Source organism: Plectrocnemia conspersa, unplaced genomic scaffold (assembly GCF_051122295.1).
Source record: "Plectrocnemia conspersa isolate PC_06_02 unplaced genomic scaffold, ASM5112229v1 ptg000003l, whole genome shotgun sequence".
NCBI classification, from domain to species: domain Eukaryota; kingdom Metazoa; phylum Arthropoda; class Insecta; order Trichoptera; family Polycentropodidae; genus Plectrocnemia; species Plectrocnemia conspersa.
The window spans coordinates 7,972,784-7,985,135 of NW_028277167.1; the positions used below are offsets into that span (position 1 = coordinate 7,972,784).

The following is a 12,352-nucleotide window of genomic DNA, read 5'->3' on the forward strand; positions in this document are numbered from 1 at the left end:
GTGCTATCATCTAAACTACAAATATTTTAATTAAAATATGCCAACGATTTATTAACAATGGATGAATTTAAGTCTCCAATCCGAATATTCGAACACTAAATCTATTCGCCACTATTTTAATTTTAATATTCCTAAATTATTCGTTCATATTTGTTGTTAAATATTTTGATTTTTTTTTTTTACTTCATGAATATATTTTAATAACGCAGGTAGTCATTTCCCCTCCCCATATACCGTTCTGAAAATTTTATTTTCTTATCTTATCAATAACTTAAAGTCAATAAAAAAGCAGTCAGCTTGAAAATTGTTAAGAAAAATTTTTCATTTCTCATTTTTCCGAGTCAATATTATGTAGCTGTGGATTTCAATGGCTAATATGTGTTATTATTAATTTTCTTAAATTCAATACGATTAATGTTTAATTTTAACAACGGATCAATTGTTGATTTTAAGTAATGGAACCTATCTCCCATTTTCATATGTGCAACGGTTTTTTGCATTTTGAAAATATTGACAGTAACTAAATAAGTCTTTTCGGCAGTAGTAACAATTAGAACAAAACACCGTACTTATTTCAAGTTTGGAACATTTAATGCTCAATTATTTTAAAATAAAATAAATAGTCTTTCTGATTTTTATTGTTAGCATTAAAATATGTGTATGAATGTATGAACCTGTATTCATTATTTAAACTAAATTTTTCAATTTTTTTCTTTACTAATCGATTTTTGAATAGTTAATAATAATAATTAATATTTGTAAACACTTCTATATAAAAAGGTAGTGAATCGTCAAGGCTTTATTAATTTTATGCTGATTATTGATTTTCGTATGTAGAAGAAATAAATCTAAATGTTTAAAAATATGATGATGTAGGGGAAAGGTAAGAGATATATGGGGGATGAGGTAAAATTTATAATCCTATTTTTTTTAAGCTTTTGCAGCTGTAATTAATTATGTTTCGCAATATCTTGCTGCAAAATCTTTTTATCAATAACGCTAAAAGTCTATTTATCAACAATGGACGTTTTATGATTAATTTTCAATTTTAAGGGTTTAAAAGATCGATGAAAAATTCCCTCAAAATATTACAATGCCGTCATTTATTTCGGGTGTAAACTCGGTTTTGATTATTTATGATTTAATTTCTCATCGCAGATAATGCTTATTTAAAAAAAATGGTTCCTTGATTATTTTGTCGTTTTTTTAAAACATTTCTACGGCATTTAGATGACGTGACTCTCAATAGCAATTTTATGTGGTTCATGTGTAATTTTATAGATCCAGTAATATTTTTTCAAACCAGTTTTACACTACTTTGACTAACAGTACCTTCACCAAATCGTATTACGTGGCCTGGCTCATATTGTGTTTCAGTTTAAATGCGTACAAAAAAATGTTTTTTTTTTTTATTTATTAATACTATTACAATATGATTATGGATAGTTAATGAAGTTAAGTTGAATTTGTTAGTAAGTTGTAAGTTAGGTTAGATTGATTGCAAGACTTTATCAATTCAATCAACTGTGTAATATTTTCTTCTCGGTGTTTTTTTTTTGTTTTGTTTATCTTGTTCGCTTTGTACGCCCACTTCGAACATAATCCGTACACGTTGTACGCATACGTATAATATATAAATTAAGGGCTTTTGTTATATATTATATTTGGAGCGGTGAAACCATATCGCCACCTCCTTTCGCCCTGTGTTATAAAAGGGGGAGAAGAAGACCACCACCATATCTCTTAACGAATGGCTTTCACCGAGACAAAACCTAATTGGGCCGCGGTTATTGGTCACAAAACTGTGTAGCGCGCACGACCCGCATTTTGAAGCAATTTTAATGCCTCTTGTTATTTTCCGGTCGAGTTCGGCCCTGTGACGCGGGGGCGCACTTTATGTTAATTTCCGAAAGGGTCCGCTTAATTAATTAATTTTTTTATTGATAATTATTTTCGAAACGCGTTCAATTGCCAGCCAGCGAACTCTCCGATCCGATTGTTTGAGTTTCTATTTATGTTCTTTGGTGCGAAATTCAATTAAGGCGGTGTTGTATAATGGCATTATCTCGTTGTGTGTGTTTGTGTATATATGTATTGTGTTGCTGTGATTTTTGGCGTGGGTCTAATCGGCTCACAAAGCGATTTTAACGCGCACGTTAAATGCGATTTGCATAATAAGCAATCGTTATCGTTTTTTCGTATTGATATGGTTGCGAATTTCATTTATTGTTTAAATATAGATTTTTTAACACTGTCAAGGCGAAGGCGCACACACATTCATGTACAAACGCGCAGCTCTAATGTAAGCGCATAGATAATACATCAGTCCTATTTTTTTTAATACATGATATAATGTAATAGTCAGTTATTTGACACCTATAAACGTGCCTTTTCATGTATTTATACAATTGTACATACAAGCATTACATCGACCTTTAACAATCTGTATTCTGCTCTTTGTACGGATTCTGAGTGCTTTTTGCTCGATTGCGGACTAAAAATATAAATTCCTTGCCAAGATTATGGCCGGCTGTCGGCTGTACTCCCTGTGTGTATATACATTATTTCTGCAATACCATTGTGCAAATCTTCCCGACGGGCTTTTACCATTTGCAAAAAGCGCAAAAGAAACAAAACTGGAGCAGAATACGGAGCAAGTAAATTGGAAGCAATTGTTCCACTCAATAAAAGTGAGCTGTACGAAAATACGTTTCGACTCGAAATTTTGCATTGTTTCTTTTTGAACCACTAAACGCTCTACGCACGTGTGCAAGTATATATGCTCTGTATATATATATGTGTATGAAATTGTCCGAAAACCGCAGGGCAATCAGGGCGAATCGCTGCCCATTGACCATCGTCGATTTTCCCACGAGGCCTTTTATGTACACGAAAATAGTGAAACTTTTCGCATTCGAAAAGTCCGCGCTCTGCTTTTTGCTAAAATAGCGAATTCCATCTATTCACATCTGTGTGTGTGTATATATTTTTATATATGTATATAGTTAAAAGCCTATCTATGCCGGAGCGTTGTTCAATTTCCCGATATTGCTTACACAAGAAGAGAATTGAAGAGGTGTATCGCCTTTAATTAAGTTTCGAAAGCAAGGCCGGTTTAATTAGTATCTTTTGAAATCGTCCGTTTTCAGTAATTCTCAAAATATTTATCTAATTAACAGCCTTTGTGCATAATAATTGGTGCGACGCAAAAATACGTAAATTTGGGGTATAATAAATATTAATTGACCAGTTTGAAACACGATAATTGCTCTTCATTCTTTTGAATGCTGGGAATAAAACAAGAACAAAGTGTCTTTATTATAAATTATTTTGATATATTATATAATTCGGTCACATATGAAACATAGTGTTTTTCTATTTCTATCGTGTCTTAGTGATAAATATGTAATTATAAGTCCGATCGATTTTTTTAATCTCATAAATAAACAATTAAATCAAAATCTATCTAGGTCGTTCATTGCAAGTTGTTTTAATAGCTTATAGTTAATAAAATACAGGCGGCCCTCGGCTTTCGCACATGATTGGTTCCTGAAAATGTGTGCGAATGTTGAATGTTCGAAAGTAGAGGGAAGTAAAAAAATTTGAAACTGTGTGTATTTATTTATCAAGTAAATATAAGATGTTTAAGAGGCGTTTAAGAGACATGTTTAAGTGGATTTTGCGGGTGTTCTATTTGAAAAGTACTTTTTTCATATAGTATTTTATAACATGCTATGTTTTTATTGATCGCCCTACGCACTTGAGATATGCGTTCTCCATTGGGATCATAATCTTCCATAATATTTAAAAATTTGTCAAGATGCGTGAAGGCTTCATTCATATTTTTCATTGTTAAAAAGTTTTCCAAAATAAACCTGTCTCATCTACATGAAATATTTGGCTAGAGGAATATTCTTCATCTTCAATAATTTTGGATAATTAGGAAATAAATTCTTTTGCAGCATCTTTATCCGCATCAGCCGATTCTCCAGTAAATTTAATATTATGAAAAGAATACCTCATTTTAAAATTGTAAAACCAACCATTACTTGCTTGAAAAGCTGTATTAAAATCTTTTTTTTAATCTATCCTTCCAATCTTTGTGCAAACTAAGAACTTTTGCTTGAATAATTGAAATACTCAGAGGGACATCTTTTTGATGTTGGTCATCGATCCACGATGACATTTCCATTTCATCCATGTTTTTTTGAAAAAAATAATCATACGAACGTCCAAATGAAGCAAAGATTCACCGCTATCAGAACGTCTAATAATTTCCATCTTTGTCTCGAATTGTGTGAAGTTGATGAGTCCTTAATTTATTTTTGTTCGTATCAACACTGAAGTTTTTCCGTTTCTCACTCATGTTTATATTTTTTTTAAAAAAAAAATTAAATTAAAAAAAAATGTTTTTTTTTTTTTAAATGTGCGAAATGTCTTACTACTCACTTATATAAATAGTTGTTGATTATGTTCACCCCGTTGGCGGCTAACGTCATGTTGCAATAAAAGATTTATAATTAATAATGCAGCGGTTAGAAAATATTTTAAAATAGTGGTATATTTTTAATTCTTAACAAAAAATTGCTTTAAAGATTCTCGAGAAATTTTTTAATGAAATAGAAATTATCGAATTAGCATTTTTCTCAAAAAATAATTCTCAAGCATGCATATTTTCAAACATCTGGCACGGACTCACCCTTTCTTATGCAGCATAATAAAAAATGCAGCGGTTATAAAACATTTGAAAATATTGGTATGTTTTTAATTTTTAACAAAAAAACGCTTTATAAAAATGAGAATTTTTGATTTGATATTTTTCGCGAGAAATAGTGTCGTCAAGAAACAATACAAATACATACATTATGGATTTTGTATATAGAACTCCAATCTATTATTCATACCCAGTATTTTTTGTGACGTATACCTATTATTCTAATTTGTGTTCAATATGTAGTATAGTAATAGAAAAAGATGAATGTTAGTCTTATTGATCTTCTTCGCTTTCCTAATGCCATATTAATAACTGCATATTAAGTCCCTGTTTTTTGTTTAGCTTTTTCCCTGTAAGTGTGATATCATATTTTTTTATTTGAATGCAAGTATCTATGTTGAAAAATCAACGGGGAGTACATATATGCGTGTAGAGACCGAAAGCGATATTTAGAAGTTTGTCGACAACTGTCATTTCCTTCTATTGATTTAGCCATAAATACATATTTTTTCCTATCTGTAAATTTGCGAGGCTTATAAGAAGTGTTTTTCTCTCAGGCCAGTCGCTGTTAAATCATCAAAAAGACCACCGTGGAGCTCATCTGGAAGAGAAGCTTTTTATACTGACGAATAAAATCGACATCGATGAAAATTGACCTCGCGTTCCGAGACAATGCTGCTTATTCAGGTAGCGCTATTAAACGTATTACTAACTTCACTGATGTAGGTTGTGTGGCACATACGCTTCAGCTGGCGATATATGATGCTACTTTCGTTCGCTTATTTATAAAATAATAAGGAAATTTTATGTACTTTAGTTTTATGCCGATTGACCTTTGATTTTTTGTGTTATTAACCAAAAAACTTTCGCTCTCTGCAGTTGATATTCATAATTAAGGTGACGGACAATTGGCGGAATTGCGCAAAGCGTTTCGCACACTCTAAAATCAAGGCCTTCAAAGGCAGCTGTCTGCAACAATCGGCGCTCGTTTCGACACCGTAGACGGCAAGGTCGCACGTTTGCCGAATGTTTCCGATCAATGCAATCGCAGCCGTTCAGCGAATGCCAAAAGTGTCTTCTTCAACGCTTCCGCTTTGCGCCGCGGGATGAATCGTTGATCGTCGCCCGAGCGATTATGGCGATGATGTCAATTCGCGAACATCAAAAAATTTAATCGCACATTGGCGGAAAATCGAGAGGCGAGCCACTCGACTCGAAAACCGATCGGTTACGAACCCCTGCGTTTGACAACCCGCTTCCAAGTGGAGGGCCCTCGTCTGCCCGGCTACAGCCGGTTCCGAAACGATTTTGTGAATTCGTTTCGCTATTTTCCTTTTTTTTATTATCGCCTTTGAGCGATTTCGATTTGCGGCGGAAATTAAACCCATCGCTCGAGAGGTCGTTAGGTGTTTATCTTATCAGGGATTTCGCTCATTTAGGTCATATCTCGATATTTTGCCAATCGTTAATAAGTTCGTATTGTATAATGTATTAATAACAGAGTGGGAGAGTACATGTTTGAGAACGAGTTTGTAGAAGTTGCGCGTATTGTTAACTCACTTTGCAATATGAATTGTGTGGCAACAATGGTTGTGAGTATTTAAATGTTGTTATATAATAAAATGTACATTAATGTGACGATACGATACTTTCACATCGCAATGGTAATATTTGCAATATCTTGAGCTAATTTACTCAAGACACGATAAAAGCTGTAAACACGATATCTGTATAATGCATAAGCGTTGATACAATTGTTAATTAATTCTGTTAATGCATATCATTGAATAATAGCCTCGATAAATTTAGTGTCAATTTTGCAACGCCAAATAACCATTACGGATTCCCGAAAACAATAAATCGGTATTTATCATATTATTAAATAATATTTCTTATGAATCTCAAAATATTTGTATCTAAAGAAATGTTTTAAAAGTGTAATTTTATTGTTTTTACAGTACATACTATAAAAAATCATAAAATATTAAAATTGAATAATACGAACCGGACCAGCTCCTCGTAGCTGACATTAAATATATCAAAGTGCAAAGCCAGCGTCTATTTTGTTTTTCAGATATTCTAAATTATAGAAACCGAATAAAGAATGCTACTAGTCATAGTGCAACGCGTTCCTCATAACATAGTCGAGTATCTTGGAATGTTTTTATATACGTTGTTTACGTACTATTGCTCTCAAAAGTGATTCCGAGATATTTAATTTTATTTATTTGGCATAATATTTGAAGTGTGGCAATATAATACTATTGTAGAGTACGCTCGGGATAAGGATTCCGGTTTGTTATTGTGTGCGTGAACTGTGTGGCTCAAAACAATTTCGCTCAGAATATTTAATTTTTTAATTTTAAAAGAAAATATATGTTTATTTAACCTACATACATACACTGAGCTAAGTTGGAAATTTCAACGGACAATTAAAAATATATTATAAAATCGAAGAAACCAGACATTGATGTCATTAATTAAATATTTGAAAAATTCTAAATCTTTCACTAGTCAAAAAAATAATGAAGTCTTTAGCTACTTCAAAAGCAAAAAGATATAAAATGGGGAAAGAAATTATTCGCAGATTGTTTAATGGCTCGACGACTCAATTAAATCATTAGAATCCATTGAATTGGCGCAACGATAAGAATAATAACTTTTTTAAGCCTTAGAGAATAGTGTAAAAAAACCAACAACGTACGGATTAATGGAAAAATAATTAAAATATTTTAATCCACGGGTAAGAGAACGAATAACTTACAGTGTATATTTGAAGCCTTGATATCAATTAACCCAGATATGCCCAAGAAATTTTGTTCTCTTAAAATTTTATTTATAAATAAAAAACAGTAGCACGAGTTTAGTGATCTACCCATGGGACAGTGGGCATATCTGGGTTTTAAACCAATATCAACACAAAATTATTTAAAATAAATCACTAGAGAAGATCGAACTTCTGTGCCACACTGCACTTTAATGACGAATACCAGCGTTGACGAATCAGCGACTGTCCTTAAAAGAGAAAGCGAGACAACGAAGTACACGCTACATCGCTTCTCCCTCTCGTATACATGTACACGCACACAATAACAAACCGGCATCCTTATCCCGAGCGTACTCTAGATTTTTTTAATCATCCTGGATAATATACATATTTTTTTAATATGTTCCTTGAAATTTAATTTTTTATTTACAATTACTCCTAAATATTTAATATTATAAACTATTTATGTCAATAAATATTTTTATATTATGACAAACTTTATCGAAGGCCTTCTCAAAATCCGTTTATACAATGTATACTTGCATTTCCACATTAATAGGCTTAGAGTGAATGATCATGTGTATATGAATCTAAACCCGCATTGCAGGTTGTTATTTCGTACATATTCGATTATAATTTATATAACCAATTAGTGCAAAAAATATTATTTAATTAAAAAAATAATTATTGATTAAAAATAATTGTTTTAATTAATCATTAATTAAAACAAAATATGCATAACACAATGCTATGCGAATTTCTGATCAGTGAGGGCGTCAAAAGAAAAATATCTAATTTATTATTTTACATCCTTTTGATCAAGGGCGTCATTTCAGATTTTTTTAAAGTGGGGTAAAACTTAGTCATATATTTGTTATTATATATAACTATATGGGGTACCTCAAAACAGTGAAAAATCGACCGCCGTACATGTATGGCGATACCGTTCAAAGGGTTAAGAACCTTACTAACAACATTTTGCGTCAGTAAATGATATTAAACTGTATTCAGAACAACATATATTATTAATGTAATGCCTGCACTCTCTGGAAGTTGTCCGAATCGAAGTTACAACTGAAGTTGGCCGAGACCTACGACTTCAAGTAAGCGACCACACTGTCGCAAATTTCATATGCCATCCGGACGGCGGCTTCTGTCACGTACAGTCGGCATATTTGCGCGCGATCGAAAAATGTGCCAAATAATCGCAATTTTTAAATTGTCATTTTATTAAAATTACGCTACTGATAATTATAAAAGTTTGTGGGGGCACTCACCAATACAATATCAGTGAAAACTTTTCGGTCGTAAATATTCAATTTACGCAAAATATTTGTCGGCTTTTGCAAAATGCCATAAGGCATGAAAATGAGACTTTAGAATACGAACACTACATCTGTGACTATCCTAGAATTTGTCGCCATCGATTCTAAATAAGAATTCGTTATGGTGTGACATTTATATAAAACGGTTTAGGAAAATACATAAGGATATTCGAAACGATTTTTTTTAACAAAATCAAGTACCACTAATTATTTTTAATTATTTAATTTTATATGAAAAAAAATATAATAACGATAATTGTTAGAAGAAACTATCAAAAATATAATTAATTCCTTTTGGTGCCCTAAAATATTCAAAGATGTCAGTAAGAGTCTGTTGAAGTCCCCGACAAGCATGTGGTATTATAAGTTGACCACGTGACCACGATGCAGCGCTCGACATGCGTGTTAACCATATGACGCCTACTGCATACTGAAATTGAACCGAGTTACTCGTTCTATCTCAGTTTGCGAACCACCATATCATTATCTCTCTCACTCTCGTCACTGAGCACGTGAGATAGCTTGTTATTCTCCGTCCTTGGCCAACCTTGGCCAACTTCCAGAGAGTGTAGTGCAGGCATAACAATTCCTTATTTTCTGAATAAATGTTGCACTTGTATCATATCTTTTTGAAACTGTCGAAGTTGTAAAATAATACTGGTGACTCAAATGATAGTAGATATCTCGCCAATCGAACCAAAGTCGATCGGAAAGGGGCGTAAGGATTACCATAACCATTAGCTCGGTTCGTCGCTAAGATAATAATCGAAGCCGCAGCAGCGCAATTATTCAATCTCATTATCGTCACTGAGCTCCAAAATTTAGGTCGTCGCTACGTTACTGTGTTGGTTTCGCATTTTACAATATTAATATCCATTAGAGTAATTTCTGAATTCCAGCACAAGTTCGTGTGTGTGTGTACTATATTATATTTTTTTGAAGCCGAGCCAAAAACGGTAATACACAACTGCGCGAAAACTTAACAACAGAAGGTCTCAACATTTTTCTTATTGCACCTTTGGCGAGTGAGAGAGAACACAGCTCTGCTCTTATTATTATCTTATATTTTATATTGTGTGTATTATACGGCGAATTGGCCCGAGTCCAAGTCCGCTTTACGATCGCCGATAAATTCGTTTCGAAACACCGTGTAGCTTTTGGGCAGTATCCACTATTATTTGCATCTCGCGTATTCGCGCACAAATGGCGCACCCCTGTGCTGTGTTGTGTATGCGGCAGCTGCACGCTAGACACGCGACAACCCCTATAAAACCGCCCCTAGCATCTCTCGCAGCGCGGAATTTCCGGACGTTTCGTTTAACCGGAATGTTTAATTAGAGTGGGACCCAGCTTTGGGTCATTCCTAGCTCTCTCTCGGCGTTAATAATTGAATCGGAAGGTCGCCGATTATCGCGCCGATTTGCTTTTGTGTGCTCCGAGGACGAACGTTTGAGAAGCACCGTTCCTCCCTCTCTTTGTGTGTTTGTGTTGTTGTTCATTCGCACGCGTGATCTGCGTAACAATTTGCCTTTTACTTTTTTATACGCGGGCTTTAGTCTTGAATGTATGTATGTACACGCATAACAACGCTTTTTCATACGATATAATCGAAAATGAACGTGCTGCAAAATCGTTTTAAATGTTAGTTGCGCGTGTGTGTTTAACGTTGACGTGCGATTGATTTATTTAGTAATGTATACAATAAAGCGGCGGCTGAAGGATCCTGTGTCTTAACTGCCAATGCCTTTAAATCACCCAGGATCCCATCATACTTTTATCGGTATAAACCCAGATCTTATGTTTTTAAAATTAAGTGACAGTTTGACCAACCCAGCCATGACCCAGTTCTAATTAATTACTTCATCCTGAACTGCAGAATTACTGCGTCTACTATTGTTTATCCTTACGTGTTTTTTGAGGTTCGGATAAAGCGGCGATCTAATCTATATTTTATGCGTTTACACTGACGCCGCAAAGCGGAATCGCACACCGCCCCAGTGTGTCCGAGCCTTATGCAATCCTAATAGCGTCCTTATATAAATGATTGTATTGTATATAACTTATATATTTGCTCCTGGGGGGCGAAAATGCTATTTGTCGTCCCTCACCTAATTTAATTTTTTATATTCTTGAATTTAATTAACAATTTTTACGGCAGAAAAAAACGAGTATATGATTAAAAACTTTCAACAGTAAATACAATATTTATATTAACACTGAAGTCCGGTGGTCCAACTTGTGTGCTATGGACCGATCAACCATTAAAGGCCGGTGGCTCACATGTGTACCATGCACTAAACTTATTTAAAAAAAATAAACAGCTTTTTAAAGAAAAAATAATGATTATTTATTAAAGATTTTGATGATGCAAATTGATCAATCGAAAATATTTTTTTCTGTTTCTTGTTCAATGCTAAGACAATCTTGTCCCATTAGGCTCTCAAATATGTCAAAATAACTTGCTGAACGATCGCTCACTATTTTCAATTGCGTCTTTTATAACACTTTATTACTTAATTTAGAAATCCCTGCGAGGCCATATATTCTCTCATGATTGAGAAAAATCTAGAAATATTTTTTAGGATTTGCTATGTTCTCGTAGTATGAATTTAAAATTTCCAGCTTTGTGTTCTAGAAAATCGTGTGAAGTATTCCAGATCATTATATGAAATTGAGATAACAAATTACAGTATTATTATCCTCTTATGTCCTTTGTGTAACAAAAACCAGAAGCTCACTTCGCCATCGGGCGTCGCTACCATTTATTTTTTGGGAAACGTTAACCCAATTCTTTCACTGTTCCGATTGTTTATTTCAGACTGATAGTAACAAATCTTTTTATAAAAATATCAGAATCAGCTTCATAACGGAGCAGCAAGCTGGATGACGTGTAAAACACTCTAACCATCTCTCAGATTTTTTTGATATTACCTTATGTTCTTAAAAAAATTCACAGTCTCTATTATTCTTACTTGGATTCGCCGTTCTGTTTTGGATCGTTTCTTTTTTATTATGAGCTTTGGGTTAGGATTTGCTTTGTTCTCATAAGAAGATGTATATCTTCAAACATTTCCTTAAATTACTGAAAGTGAAGAATTTATAGCTTTAGGTTCCAGAGCATCTATGCCATTTTCGGCAAGGACACACTTCATTTAAGTAGCCATCCAGCTTCTTAATACGCTGGCAACGTACCTATAGTAACAAACCTTTCCATAAAAATATCAGGATTAGCTTCATAACAGAGCAACAAGTTGGACGCATATTTTTTTGATATTCCGTATTTGTCGGGTCAAAAATTTAATACGGTTATGAATACGGTCAGAATTTATATTAAAAAATCAGAATATAAGCGGCCAGAATAAATATTAGATGGTAAGAAGTATTTTGACAATTTTTTTAGTCAGTATTTATAAAGAATAGCCAGTATTTATATTATATGATCTGTATTTTAACTTTAATGTCAGTTTTATGTTGACAGATGGTCAGTATAATCAATGTGTGTTAGGGTCTACTTGTTTGGTTGAGTTCGCAACATTGTCAGATGTT

General features: G+C 33.4%; 1 protein-coding gene across 9 annotated transcripts in view; it reads left to right on the plus strand.

Moving 5' to 3' along the window:
* The window catches only part of brat (tripartite motif-containing protein brain tumor), a 133,094-nt gene that overhangs the window by 96,721 nt on the left and 24,021 nt on the right, over positions 1-12,352 (plus strand). For 3 of the 9 annotated variants that reach the window (XM_088182977.1, XM_088182979.1, XM_088182983.1), the window contains one exon: positions 5,272-5,401. The exons of the other annotated variants lie outside the window; for them this stretch is intronic. The gene's annotated coding sequence lies outside the window, so the exon portion shown is untranslated. The remainder of the gene's footprint in view (positions 1-5,271; positions 5,402-12,352) is intronic. 9 annotated transcript variants of the gene reach the window in all.